A 14,995-nucleotide genomic window follows, 5' to 3' on the forward strand; every position below is an offset into this window, starting at 1 on the left:
GAGGAGGAGCAGCAGGAGGAGGAGGAGCAGCAGGAGGAGGAGGAGCAGCAGGAGGAGGAGGGAGAGGATGATGACGATGATGATGACAATGACGATCTAGGGACAGTTGTGAGAGGAAACTGTCCTATGTCTTTCATGGCCCCAGTGTTGTAAACTGCCTTCCATATATGTTTTTCCTGACAGGGGGGGTAGACCCCATGATATTTATTGTTTACCATGTAAAGATCTCTAGTGAATACAGAAAACAGTGACAGTAATTTCTGTTTATCAGCATTTCCTCTCTACTGAGGTTTACTACCAATAGTAATTAACTCTACTTATAGGAAATGAAAACCTGGAACCCAGAGGAGAAAGCAATTTTTAATGTGTGTATGTAGGTAGGCATTTGTATGTGGGTACACATACATACATGTGTATAACAGCCGGTGGACAACCTCATGTGTTTCTCAGGTGCAGTCCATCTCTTCTTGAGACACTACTCTCTCTCTGCATAGAACTCACCAGTTAGATGAGGCTGGTTAGCCAGCCAGCCTAAGGACCTGTCCCACCTCCCCAGAGCTGGGATTACAAGATGAGGCACAATAGTGTTTCTGGGGATACAACTAAGACCCTGTGCTTGCTTTACGAACATGATGGACAGAGCTCTCTCTAATCTCCATTTTCAATTCTGATGTCATAATTAAATGATTATAATTCTATCCAGCAACAGTACATAGCACACAAAATGATACTTCTTGGGCTACCAGTAGCCCACAGAAAAACTGGTCCTTTAGACCAGGTGACTAATTCAAAATAATTATCAAAAAAAGCTGAGGTAATGAAAATTAAGTATATTTGAAACTACAGTGATTACTGTAGTAGCAATATTTATAGTAAAATAGCTTTAGAAATGAGAAAAATAATGTAATAAAAGGATGACACTGATTTTACTAACAGCTTCAAGACCCTCCTTGCACACACCCTGGACTCTCCAGAGTGCCTAATCCCTAGCACCCAGCAGAAGCCAATGTTAGCAGCCAGGCCATAATATTCTCTCTAAAGGAGGAAGTTAGGCAAATTGATTCGGCCTTGCTGCCACCACCACAACTCCTGAGTGGAAACGTATTTCAAGTGGTAAATACTCAAAATTGTATGTTTCTGCTTCACGATAAATATACACATAAGATTTTCCAGTTAACATTCCTCTAAGTTGGGACAGATTTAATCCAACTGGATGCTTTAGGATAATCTCGTACAGTGCCCAGAGACATTCTGAGATATAAGCCAGCCCGATCTTTGACTCTTTTGCCTTTGCTTGACACACTTGAGGTCATGGCCTGCCATCACTAGGAGGGAAACACTATACTTATTACATGTTAGATTTCTTATAGGAACAACACCTTTGATCATAAAATTTTGAAATCGATTAGAAAGTAATGCAGAGATATCTAGGTGAAATTTGGATTCAATCTACAGAACTTTTAAAAATTATACATCTCGAGTCTGGCTCTAACCTAACTCAGACAAGTGGACAAGTGAGACACCCCCACCTAGGGAACCTCAGCCAGCCAGCCTAGCAACCATGGCTCTACCCCACGTGGGTGGGCGGACTCTGGTCTATGCCTACACCAGCAGAGGTTCAGAGCCACATGCAAGGCACACTGACTGCCCCACAGCTCTGCCTGCATCCCAAGCCTAGCAACCATGGCTCTACCCCACGTGGGTGGGCGGACTCTGGCCTATGCCTACACCAGCAGAGGTTCAGAGCCACATGCAAGGCACACTGACTGCCCCACAGTTCTGCCTGCATCCCAAGCCTAGCAACCATGGCTCTACCCCATGTGGGTGGGCGGACTCTGGCCTATGCCTACACCAGCAGAGGTTCAAAGCCACATGCAAGCACACTGACTGCCCCACAGCTCTGCCTGCATCCCAAGAGGCCAGCTCTTACTGGAAACACAAGGAAACCTGCTGAAACCTGAGACACACAACTCCACCTGCCTCCCTGGAATCCTGCTCCAATGCCAGAGACAATTAGATGTCAAAAGGCAAGGGCAAGAACTTAATCAACAGAAGGCAATACAATATGCACCATCAGAACCCAGCTCTCCAACTACAGCAAGCCTTGGATATCCTAACACACACAAAGTGAAAGACAGTGACCTTAAATCCCATCTGATGAGGATGATAGAAGTATTTAAAGAGGATATAAATTATAACTCCCTTAAAGAACTACAGGAAAATACAGGCGAATAGGTAGGAGCCCTGAAACAGAAATACAGGAAAATACAACCAAACAGGCAAAGGAAATGAATAAAATGGCCCAAGATCTAAAAATGGAAATAGAAGCAATAAAGAAACGATAAATAGAGGTAGCCCTGGAGATGGAAAAACTAGGAAAGGGAACAGGGACTACAGACACTAGCATCACCAACAGAATACAAGAAAGAATCTCAGGCATAGGCGATTCCATAGAAGAAATGACCAAAGAAAATGCCTAAGTCAAACATCCAGGAAATATGGGACACTATGAAAAGACCAAACCTAAGAATGAAAGGAATAGAAAAGGGGGAAGATTCCTTGTTCAAAGAGCTAGAAAGTATCTTCAACACAATCATAGAAGAAAACTTCCCTAACCTATAAAAAGAGATGGCCATAAATGCACAAGAAGCCTATAGAACACCAAATAGACTGGATGAGAGAATAAAATCCTTCTGTTACATAATAATCAAAGCACTAAATATTCAGAACAAAGAAAGAATATTAAAAGCTGCAAGGGGAAAAGGCAAGTAACATATAAAGGCAGACCTATTAGAATTATACCAGACTTCTCAATAGAGACCCTAAAAGCCAGAAGATCCTGGACCCTACAGACCCTAAGAGACCACACATGTCAGCCCAGACTACTATACTCAGAAAAACTCTCAATCACCATAGAGGGATAAACCAAGATATTCCATGACAATCAAATTCAAACAGTATCTTTCTACTAATCCAGCCCTACAGAAGATACTAGAAAAAAACCTCCAATACAAGATGCACCCAAGAAAACATAAGAAATTAATCATCTCACAGCAAAATCAAAAGAAGAGAATCATACAAACACAGTAACACCTTCAACATCAAAATAACAGGAACTAACAATCATTGGTCTTTAATGTCTCTCAATATCATAGACTTAATTCACCACTGAAATGACACATGCTAACAGACTGGATACATAAACAGGATCCATCATTCTGCTGCATACAAGAATCATACCTCAACAACAAAGACAGACACTATCTCAGAGTAAAGGGTTAGAAAAAGGTTTTCCAAGCAAACAGACCCAAGAAACAAGCTGGAGTCACTATCCTATCATCTAATAAAATGGACTTTCAACCAAAAGTAATCAAAAGAGACAGGGTAAGGACACTTCCTACTCATCAAAGGAAAAATCCACTAAGAGGAAATCTCAGTTCTGAACATCTGTGCCCCAAATGTAAGGCCATGTACATTCGCCAAAGAAACTTTACTAAAGCTCAAAACACACATTGAAGCTGGACGGTGGTGGCACACACCTTTAATCCCAGCACTTTGGAGGCAGAGGCAGGCAGACTTCTGAGTTCAAGGCCAGCCTGGTCTACAGAGTGAGTTCCAGGACAGCCAGGGCTACACAAAGAAACCCTGTCTCGAAAAACAAACGAACAAACAAACAAACAAACCAACACACATTGAACCACACACAATAATTGTGGGAAACATCAACACCTAAGTCTCACCAATGGACAGGTCATTGAGACAGAAACAAAACAGAGACACAATAAAACTAACATAAGTTATGAACCAAATGGATTTAACAGATATCTACAGAACATTTTACCCCCAAACAAAATAGACCTTCATCTGAGCACCTCATGGGACCTTCTCCAAAACTGACTATATAAACAGACACAAACCAAACCTCAACAGACATAAGAGGATTGAGAGATCCAATACTAGCAATCTAACAATACACCTGAAAGCTCTAGAGCAAAAAACACCTAAGAGGAGTAGAGAATAGGAAATCATCAAACTCAGAGCTGAAGTCAATCAATGAGAAACAAAGAGAACAATACAAAGAATCAACAAAACCAAGATCTGGATCTTTGAGAAAATCAACAAGATAGACAAACGCTTAGCAAAATTAACTAAAAGTCACAGAGACAATATGCAAATTAACAAAATCAGAAATGAAAAGGGAGGGGCTGGTGACATGACTCAGCAGTTAAGAGAACTGACTGTTCTTCCAGAGGTCCTGGAACCACACAATAGCTCACAACCATTTGTAATGGGATCCAATGCCCTCTTCTGGTGTGTCTGAAGACAGCAACAGTGTACTCATATATATAAAATAAATAAATAAAACTGTAAAAAAAAAAAAAAAAAAGGGAAGAAATGAAAAGAGAGACATAACAACAGAAACTTAGAAAAATCCAAAAAAATCATTAGGTCTTACTTTCAAAGCCTTTACTCCATAAAATTGGAAGATCTGAAAGAAATATATGAATTTCTAGATAGATACCATATACCAAAGATAAGTCAAGATCAGGTAAAAACTATCTAAACATTCTCATAATCCCAAGGAAATAGAAGCAGTCATCAAGTCTTCTAATAAAAAAATAAAATAAATACAAAAAAGGCCCAGGGCCAGATGAATTTAGTGTAGAATTCTACTAGATATGCAAAGAAGAGCTAATACCTACCCCCTAAACTATCCTACAACATATAAACAAAAGGAACACGATCTAACTCATTTTATGAGGCCACAGTTACCCTGATACCTAAACCTCACAAAGACCCAATGAAGAAAGAGAACTTCAGGTCAATTTCACTTATTGACACAAAAATTCTCAATAAAATTCTTGCAAACTGAATTCAAAAGCACATCAAAAATATCATTCATCATGATCAAGTAGGTTTCATTCCAGGGATGCAGGGATGGTTCAATATAAGAAAATCCATCAATATAATCTAATAAATAAACAAACTGAAAGATAAAAATCACATGATCATCTCATCTAACACCCCTTCATGTTAAAAGTCTTGGAGAGATCAGAGATTCAAGGCATATACCTAAATACAATAAAGGCTGATATACAGCAAGCCAACAGCTAACATCAAATTAAATGGAGAGAAACTTGAAGCAATGCCACTAAAATCAGGGACAAGACAAGGCTGCCCACTTTCTCCTTATTTATTCAATATAGTTCTTGAAATTCTACACAACAAAAGGAGATCAAGGGGGATACAAATTGGAAAGGAAGAAGTCAAGGTATTAGTATTTGTGAATGATATGGTAGGATACATAATAGATCCCCAAAATTCTACCAGAGAAGTCCTACAGCTGATAAAAATACTCAGCAAAGAGGCTGGATATAAAATTAACTCAAACAAATCAGTAGCTATCCTTTATATAAAAGATGAATAGGCAGAGAAAGAAATTAGGCAAACAACACTCTTTACAATAGCCATAAATAATATAAAACACCTTGGTGTATCTCTAAACAAGCAAGTAAAAGATCTGTATGACGGAACGTTGAGACCATGAAGAAGGAAACAGAAGAAGATACCAGAAGCCGGAAAGCTCTCCCATGTTCATGGATCAGCAGGATTAACCGTGAAAACGGCCATCTTGCCAGCAGCAGTGTACAGATTCAATGCAATCCCCAGACAACTGCGTACAGACCTTCAAAGAACAATTCTCAATTTTACATGGAAAAACAAAACAACAAGAACAACAACAAAAAGGATAGCTAAAACAAACCTGAAAAATAATAGAACCTCTGGAGGAATCACCATCCCTGACCTCAAGCTGTACTACAGAGCAATAGTGATAAAAACTGCATGGTATTGGTACAGTGACAGGCAAGTAGATCAATGGAATAGAACTGAAGAGCCAGAAAGGAACCCACATGCCTATGAACACTTGATCTTTGACAAAGAAGCCAAAATCATACAGTGGAAAAAGAAAGCATCTTCAATAAATGGTGCTTCAATAACTGGTTATGTGTATGTAGAAGAATGCAAATAGTCCTATATTTATCACCCTGCCCAAACCTAAGTCCAAGTAGATCAAGGACTTCAATATAAAATCTGACACACTAAACCTTATAGAAGAGAAAGTGACAAATAGCCTTGAACACATTGGTATAGGAGCCAATTTCCTGAACAGAGAACACCACGGCTCAGGCCCTAATTGATAAATTGATCTCATGAAACTAAAACTCTTCTGTAAGGCAAAGGACACTGTCAATAGGACAAAACGGCAGCCTGAAGACTGGGGAAAGATCTTCACTACTCCTACATATGATGGAGGGCTAGTATCCAAATATATAAAGAACTGAGGCAGTGAGACGCTAATAAACCAAATAACCCAATTAAAAAAATGGGGTGGAGAGCTAAACAGAGAATTCTTAACAGAGGCATCTTTAAAGCTGAGAAACACTTAAAGAAATGTTCAAGGACTCTGAGATTCCACCTCATAGCAATCAGAATGGCTAAGATAAAAAACTCAAATGATAGTAGATACTGGTGAGGATGTGGAGAAGGGGGAACACCCCTCCACTTCTGGTGGAGGAGGGGGAACACCCCTCCACTTCTGGTGGAGGAGGGGGAACACTCCTCCACTTCTGGTGGGACTGCAACTGTACAACCACTTGGGTCAATCTTTCAGTTTCTTAGAAAATTCGAATGAGTTCTACCTGAAGACCTAGCTATGCCACTCCTGGGCATATACTAAAAAGATGCTCATAGTGGCTTTATTGGTAATAGCCAGAAACTGGAAACAACCCTGATGTCCGTTAACCAAAGAATGGATACAGAAAATGTGGTGGTACATTTACACCATTCAGCTATTAAAAACAATGAAGCCATGAAATTTTGCAGGCAAATGGATGAAACTAGAAAATATCAATCTGAATGAGTTAACCCAGACCCCAAAAGATATGCATGGTATATCACTGATAAGTGGATATTAGCCATAAAGTATAGAATACCCATGATACACCCCACAGACTCAAAGAAGTTAAACAAGAAAGAAGATCCAAACAAGGATGCTGGAATCACACTTAGATGGGAACACAAAATAATCATAGGAGGCAGAAGGAGGGAGGGAAAATAATGGGACAGGGAACTGGGAGGGCAATGGGGAGGCAGAAGCAAGAGCAGGGAGAGACAAGAGAAAGCCCAGAGGAGAATAAATGGAAATCTGCAGCTTCCAGGGGCTTGGGGGAGGGGAGAACTCTAGTACATTCCAGAGACCTGTGAGAGGGGAGGCCTTCAGGAGTCAATGTGGGTGACTTTAGCCTAACCATGGGGACATGGAACCAGAAGAGGCCACCTCCTGCAAGCAGGCAGGACTTCCAGGGGAGAGATAAGGACACCAACCCACTCACAAAACTTTCAATCCAAAATTTATCCAGTCTAAAAGATATGAGGGTGGAACAGAGACTAACGGAAAGGCCAACCAATAACTGGCCCAACTCAAAACCCATCCCATGGACAAGCACCAATCCTTGCCATTATTATGCTGTGCTTGCAGACAGGAGCCTAGCATAGCTGTCCTCTGAGACGCTCTACATAGTAGCAGGCTGAAACAGATGCACATAGCCATAGCCAAACATTAAATGGAGGTCGGGGTCACTTATGGAAGAGAATGGGGAAGGAACAAAGACCCTGAAGTAGATGGGAACCCCACAGGAAGACCAAAAAGTCAACAAACCTCGACCCCTGGGAGCTCTCAGAGTCTGAGCCATCAACCAACCAACCAACCAACCAACCAACCAACCAACCAACCAACCAAGTAACCAACCAACCAACCAAACGACATACAGGGGCCGAGACAAGTCCCCTTCCAAATGTTATAGCTCTGGCTTGAGACTGTTAGACCTAGAGAGTCAGCATCACTCTTCTCTTTTATTTATTTTTTTATTCATTATTTTATTTATTTACATTTCAAATGTTATCCCCATTCCAAGTTTCCCCTCCAAAAGCCCCTTATCCTCTCCTCCCTCCTCTGCCTCTATTATGAGGGTGCTCCCCCTGCCCCCCACCACTCTAGTCTCAGCGGCCTAGTGTTCCTCTACCCTGGGTCATCAAGCCTCCACTAGACCAAGATGGCTCCCCTCCCAGTGATGCCAGATATCAGTACTCTGCTACATACCCAGTTGGAGCCATGGCTACCCCCTCTGTACTCTTTGGTTGGTGGTTTAGTCCCTGGGAGCTTGGGGGGAGGGATCTGGTTGGTTGATACTGTTGTTTCTATGAGGTTGCAAACCCCTCCAGCTCCTACAGTCCTTGTCCTAACTTCCCCATTGGGGTTCCTGCATTCAGTCCAATGTTTGGTTTGTGTACATCCACATCTGTATAGGTCAGGAATTGGCAAAGCCTCTCAGGAGACAGCTGTATTAGACTCCCGTCAGCAAGCACTTCTTGACATCCTCAATAGTGTCTGGGTTTGGTGTCTGCATATGGGATGGATCCCCAGTTGGGGCACTCTCTGGATGCCTTTGCCTTCAGTTTCTGTTCTACTCTTTGGTACCTGTATTTTCTTTAGGCAGGAGCAATTCTGGGTTAAAATTTTTATAGATGGGTGGGGGGAACTACCGCTTAACCTGGGGGGCATGCCTAACCTCTGGATATGGTCTTGACAGGTTCTCCCTCTCCTCTGTGGGGTATTTCAGCTAATGTCATCCCCATGGGGTCCGGGGAGGCTCATGCTTTCCTGACATCTGGGACTTTCTCTTTGCTACCCCCAATTCTCGATCCCCCATGGCTACACACCTCTGTTCAATTTTCTGACCCTCTGTATATCACCTCCATCTCCTCCAATACCTGATTCTTCCCTTCTTCTTTCCCTTCACTCTTCTCTTCTTCCCAAGTCCCTCTCATCCTCTACTTCCCTTGTTTATTTTGTTCCCCCTTCTAAGTAGGACTAAAGCATCCAGTCTTTGGTTTTCCTTCCTCTTGAGCTTCATGTGATCCATGAGTTGTATTGTGGGTATTCCATGCTCTTTGCCTGATATTCACTTATCGGTGAGTACTTACTATGTGTGTTCTTATTTTAGGATGGAATGTTCTATAGATATCTGTTAAATCCATTTGGTCCATAACTTCTGTTAGTTTCAGTGTGTCTCTGTTTAGTTTGAGTTTCCATGACCTGTTCATTGATGAGACTGGGGTGTTGAAGTCTCCTACTATTATTGTGGGAGGTGCAATGTGTGCTTTGAGCTTTAGTAAAGTCTCTTTTATGAATGTGGGTGCCCTTGCATTTGGAGCATAGATTTCAGAATTGAGAGTTCTTGGTAGATTTTTCCTTTGATGAGTATGAAATGTCCTTCCTTATCCTTTTTGAAAACTTTTGGTTGAATGTTGATTTTATTCACTATTAGAATGGCTTCTCCATCTTGTTTCTTGGGACCATTTGCTTGGAAAATTGTTTTCCAGCTTTTTACTCTGAGGTAGTGTCTGTCTTTGTCACTGAGGTGCTTTTCCTGTATGTAGCAAAATGTTGGGTCCCGTCTACATATCCATTCTGTTAGTCTATGTCTTATTATTGGGGAATTGAGCCCACTGATATTAAGAGATATTAAGGAAAAGTGTTGCTTCCTGTTATTTTTGATGTTATTTTTATGTTTGTGTGGCTATCTTGTTTTGGGTTTGTTGAAAGATTACTTTCTTCCTTTTTCCAGGGTGTAGTTTCCCTCCTTGTGTTGGTGTTTTCTACTTATTATCTATCCTTTGTAGGGCTGGATTTTTGGAAAGATATTATGTAACTTTGGTTTTGTCATGGAATATCTTGGTTTCTCCATCTATGGTAATTGAGAGTTTTGCTGGGTATAGTAGCCTGGGCTGGCATTTGTGTTCTTGGAGGGTCGTATGACATCTGCCCAGGATCTTCTAGCTTTCAAAGACTCTGGTGAGAAGTCTGGTGTAATTCTGATAGGTCTGCCTTCATATGTTACTTGACCTTTTTCCCTTACTACTTTTAATATTCTTTGTTTTGTGCATTTGATGTTTTTATTATTATGTGATGGGAGGAATTTCTTTTCAGGTCCAATCTATTTGGAGCTCTGTAGGCTTCTTGTATGATCATGGGCATCTCTTTCTTTAGGTTAGGGAAGTTTTCTTCTATAATTTTGTTGAAGATATTTACTGGCCCATTACACTGGGAATCTTCACTCTCTTCTATACCTATTATTCTTAGGTTTGGTCTTCTCATTGCATCCTGGATTTCCTAGATGTTTTGGGTTAGGAGCTTTTTGCTTTTTGCATTTTCTTTGACTGTTGTGTCAGTGTTTTCTATGGTATCTTCTGCACCTGAGATTTTCTCTTCTATTTCTTGTATTTTGTTCGTAATGTTTGCATCTATGACTCCTGATCTCTTTCCTAGGTTTTCTATCTCCAGGGTTGTTTCCTTTTGTGATTTGTTTTATTGTTTTTATTTCCATTTTTAGATCCTGGATGGTTTTGTTCAATTCCTTCACCAGTTTAGTTATGTTTTCCTGTAACTCTTTAAGGGCTTTTTGTGTCTCCTCTTTAAAGGCAAGAAAAGGTAAACTTGTTTACCTGTACTCTCTTGTGCTTAAGGGAATTACTTATGTCCTCCTTAATCATTATAAGATGTGACTTTAAATCAGAGTCTTGCTTTTTTGGTGTGTTGGGGGTATCTAGGGCTCACTGTGGTTGGAGAACTGAGTTCTGATGATGCTAAGAAGCCTTCGTTTCTGCTGCTTATGTTCTTGCTCTTGCTTCTCGCCATGTGGTTATCTCTGGTGTTAGGTGGTCTTGCTGATTCTGACTGTGGCTTGCCTCCCCCACGAGCCTGTGTGTCAGTACTCCTGGAGACCAGCTCTCTCCCAGTGGAATTTGAGTATGGAGAACTATGACATAGGGTCAATTCCAGGCATAGATGGAAACTGGAAGAATCCTATCCCAGGCTGCTCCTCATTTCCTGTGTCATGAGGGCTCTGGTCGGGTCCCTCAGAGCAGAAATGGTGGTCTTACCTGTGTTCACAGGCGTGTGTCAGCACTTTCCTGGTGATACTTGGGTATGGAGCACTGTGGCACACCAGCATCATTCTTCTCAAGAGAATGACACAGAAGGGTGATGTTCAGAGGTGCACCTTCCCAGGGACAACAGTATCTACTCTTCATGCCTCAGTTAACAGCAGATAGTAAATGGTATATTTTACCTATTTTTCTGTAAATTAGCTACAGACTGAAATCTTTGTAACACTGTAATTAGCTATCAGTAAGGCTATGGATGATTAAAATGGCAACAACTCAAAAAATTCAATATGAACATGCAAAAAAATTGTCTTTTGTTTTAAGCCTCTCAAATACAGAATTTATTTTTATAACCCAATTCACTGCATCTCTAGGTCACTCTAATGGTTGGATACTGTCATTTACACACAATGACCCAAGTCCATCTTCTTCTACTTACTTACTTACTTTCTTTCCTTGAGAAAACAAAACAACCCCCCCAAACAAACAAACAAACAAACCCTAGGAAATTTGCTCCTCCTGGCAAATCTAGCTTTCTTTTCTCCTGAGCACCTTCTCAGCCTGCCACCCTTCTAGCCAATCACAATTCTTGTTTGTTGCTCCAGACACCTAGAAAAAGTGCTACACTGGATCCCCAGTTGGCACCATAGTAGGGTCTAAGAAGAATTCCATACCAGGCAGCCCACAGCCAATACACGCTCTTAAAATCTAGAAATGGCATCAGAATCTAAGAAACAGAAAACCAACCCACAAGGACAAGTCCAGATTATCAATACCTAGCACTACAGTTGTCCCAGTCTCAGATGCCTAGGTGCCATGATAGAAACAGTAACAGCCAGGACAATGTATCTTCACTATGGTCCAAAGCCCTATGCCAGCATGCCCTGAGCACTGTAACATAGCTGAAACACAGCAAAGGCCTTAACATAAATACCCTCTATGAATAGGGCAGAGGTCCTTTGAGAGATCTATGAAAACCACAACAGTGGGAGGAAAAGAACAAAATAGTTTAATGCCTTAAAGTAAAAAAAGGATCAACAAGGAAAACTCAAACTGAAGGAAATCTGGAGATGAAAAGACTTAGGGAATCAGACAGAAGCCCTGGAGGACCTAATCCACAGATGGAAACCAAGATGGAAGCAAGTCTCTCAGGCACTGAAAACAAGGCAAGAAATGGACACTCAAGTCAGAGAAGCATTTTTAAAAAGTCTAGGAAAAAAACACCATTACCACCAAACAAAACAACTCTCCCCCCACTTAATAAGACCAAAGCACAAAACACCTAGGAAATCTAGTACACTGTGAAAAGGCCAAAATCTAAGAATAAAAGGAACAGGGGAAGGAGGAGAAACCCAGGGCTAAGACACAAGGAATACAATCAACACAGTCAACAAGGAAAATTCTCTTAACCTAAAGGAGGTCCCACCAAGGCCAAAAAGCTAAGAAACACCAAAGTAGGCTAGACCACAAAAGAAATCCCTAGAACACACAATAATCAAAACATTAAACTTACAAAGCAAAGCTTTTAATATTAAAATCTACTAGAATAACACCTGACTTCTCAGAGGGCCTGGACAGACGTGTTGCAGATGCTAAGAGACCACAGATGGCAGCCCAGACTCCCACACCCTGCTACATTTGCAATCACAATAGGTAGAGAAATAAAGATATTCCACGAGGAAAACAAACTTAAGTAGTGTCCATCTACAAATTCAGCTCTACAGAAAGTGCTAAAAGGAAAAGGTTAACCACACCCAAGACGACACAAAAAAGTGAATAACCTCAGACCATCAAGTCAAATGAGGGGATAAAATCCCCATGCCACAATAAAATAATAGAGATTCTGCTCATCATTGCTCACCAACAACTTTCAACATCAACAGTCTCACCTCCCTAATCAAAGGACACATACTAACAAAATGTATTGTACCCAAGAAACACACCTTAACTTCAAGCTCAGGATAAACTAATTGAAAAAGATATTCAAACTTGCAGACCCACCTGCAATGCAGGAGCATTCCTTTTTCTCCACATCCTCAACAGCATCTGCTGTCATCTGAATCTTAGCCATTCTGACTGGTATGAGGTGGAATCTCAGGGTTGTTTTGATTTGCATTTTCCTGATGACTAAAGATGTTGAACATTTCTTTAAGTGCTTCTCAGCCATCCAAGAATCAATCTGGTGGCTTCTCAGAAAACTGGAAATAGTTCTACCTGAAGATCCAGCTATATCACTCCTGAGCATATACTCAAAAGATACTCCAATATGTAATAAGGACACATGCTCCACTATGTTCATAGCAGCCCTATTTATAATAGCCAGAAACTGCAAACAACCCAGATATCCCTCAACAGAAGAATGGATATAGAAACTGGTACATTTATACAATGGACTACTCTGCTATTAAAAACAATGACTTCATGAAATTCAAAGGCAAATGGATAGAACTAGAAAATATCATCCTGAGTGATATTTAGTGACACTAAAGAACACACGTGGTATGTACTCACTGATAAGTCAATATTAGCCCCAAAGCTCAGAATACACATGATACAACTCATAAACCATATGGAGCTAGAGAAGAAAGAAGACCAAAGTGTAGATGTTTCAATCCTACACAGAAGAACAAAATGATCACAGGCGGTAGAGGGAGGGAGTGCCCTGTGATGGGGAAAGGAGGGGGAAGGGGAAGAAAAATTGTGGGCGGGGAGAGCAGGATCAGGTATTGGCAGGATCAGAAATACAGAGGGTCAGAAAATTGAATAGAAACATGTAGCAGTTGGGGATGGGGAACTGGGGGTAGCCACTAAAACAAAACAACTCCCCCCACAAAACAAAAACGAAACCCCAAAACACAAAACACCTAGGAAATCTAGTACACTTTGAAAAGGGCAAAATCTAAGAATAAAAGAAATAGGGGAAGGAAGAGAAACCCTGGCCAAAGGCAGAAAGAGTATTATCAACAAAGTCAACAAAGAACTCCAGGGAAGTGAGAGGCTCCCAGGACACAGTGGTGATGACTTTAGCTGAAATACCCAACAAAGGGGAGATACAACCTGTAGAGACCTCCAGTAAAGAGGCATGGGCCCCAACTGAGCAATGGGGCCACCCACATAGCTCAAAAATTTTAACCCAGAAATGTTCCTGTCCAAAGGAAAAACAGAGACAAAAAGTGGAAGAGAGGCTGAAGGAAAGGCCATCTGGAGAAAACCCTACCTAGTGATGCATCCCATCTGCAGACACCAACCCTCCACACTATTGCTGATGCCAAGATGTGCTTGCTGACAGGAACCTGGTATGTCTGTTCCCTGAGAAGTTCTACCAGCACCTGACCAATACAGAAGCAGATGTGTGCAGCCAAACATTGGACTGAGCAGGGGACACCCATGGACAAGTTAGGGGAAGGACTGAAGGAGCTGAAGGGAATTGCAATCCCATAGGAAGAACAATATCAACAAACTGGACCACCCAGAGCTCCCAGGGACTAAACCACCAACCAAAGAGTATACATGGAAGGAGCCAGGACTCCAGATACATATGTAGCAGAGGACTGCCTGCTTTATCTGACATCAGTGGGAGGGGAGGGAGGCTTGATGCCCCAGCATAGAGGGATGCTGGAGTGGTGGGGCCTGAGATGGTGAGTGGGTGGAGGAGCACCCTAGAGAGGCAGAGGGGGAGGGGCAGAGGGCAGATGGAATGAGGGAGCTTGTGGAGGGGTAACAGGGAAGGGGGAATATCATTTAAAATGTAAACGAATAAAATGATTTAAAAAAAAAGATATTCTAAGCAATAGGGCCCAGGAAACAAGCCAGTGTAACCATCTTAATATCTAACAAAATAGGCTTCAAATTAAAACAACTCAGAAGAGTTAAAAGGATACTACATACACACTGAAGGAAAAATCCACCCAGTTGTATCTAAATCAGCCCTACAGAAAGAACTTTCTTGGAATTTTAGCTAATGACTTCTTTTTTTTTTATCTGTTTT

The 14,995-nt window shown here is 41.3% G+C and overlaps 1 protein-coding gene across 1 annotated transcript in view; it reads right to left on the reverse strand.

Annotated features, from left to right (window-relative positions):
• Positions 1-14,995, reverse strand: part of Uggt2 (UDP-glucose glycoprotein glucosyltransferase 2) — a 153,194-nt gene that overhangs the window by 77,320 nt on the left and 60,879 nt on the right. The window lies entirely within an intron of this gene.

The sequence above is a fragment of the Mastomys coucha genome, unplaced genomic scaffold (assembly GCF_008632895.1).
Source record: "Mastomys coucha isolate ucsf_1 unplaced genomic scaffold, UCSF_Mcou_1 pScaffold9, whole genome shotgun sequence".
Classification (NCBI taxonomy): Eukaryota; Metazoa; Chordata; class Mammalia; order Rodentia; family Muridae; genus Mastomys; species Mastomys coucha.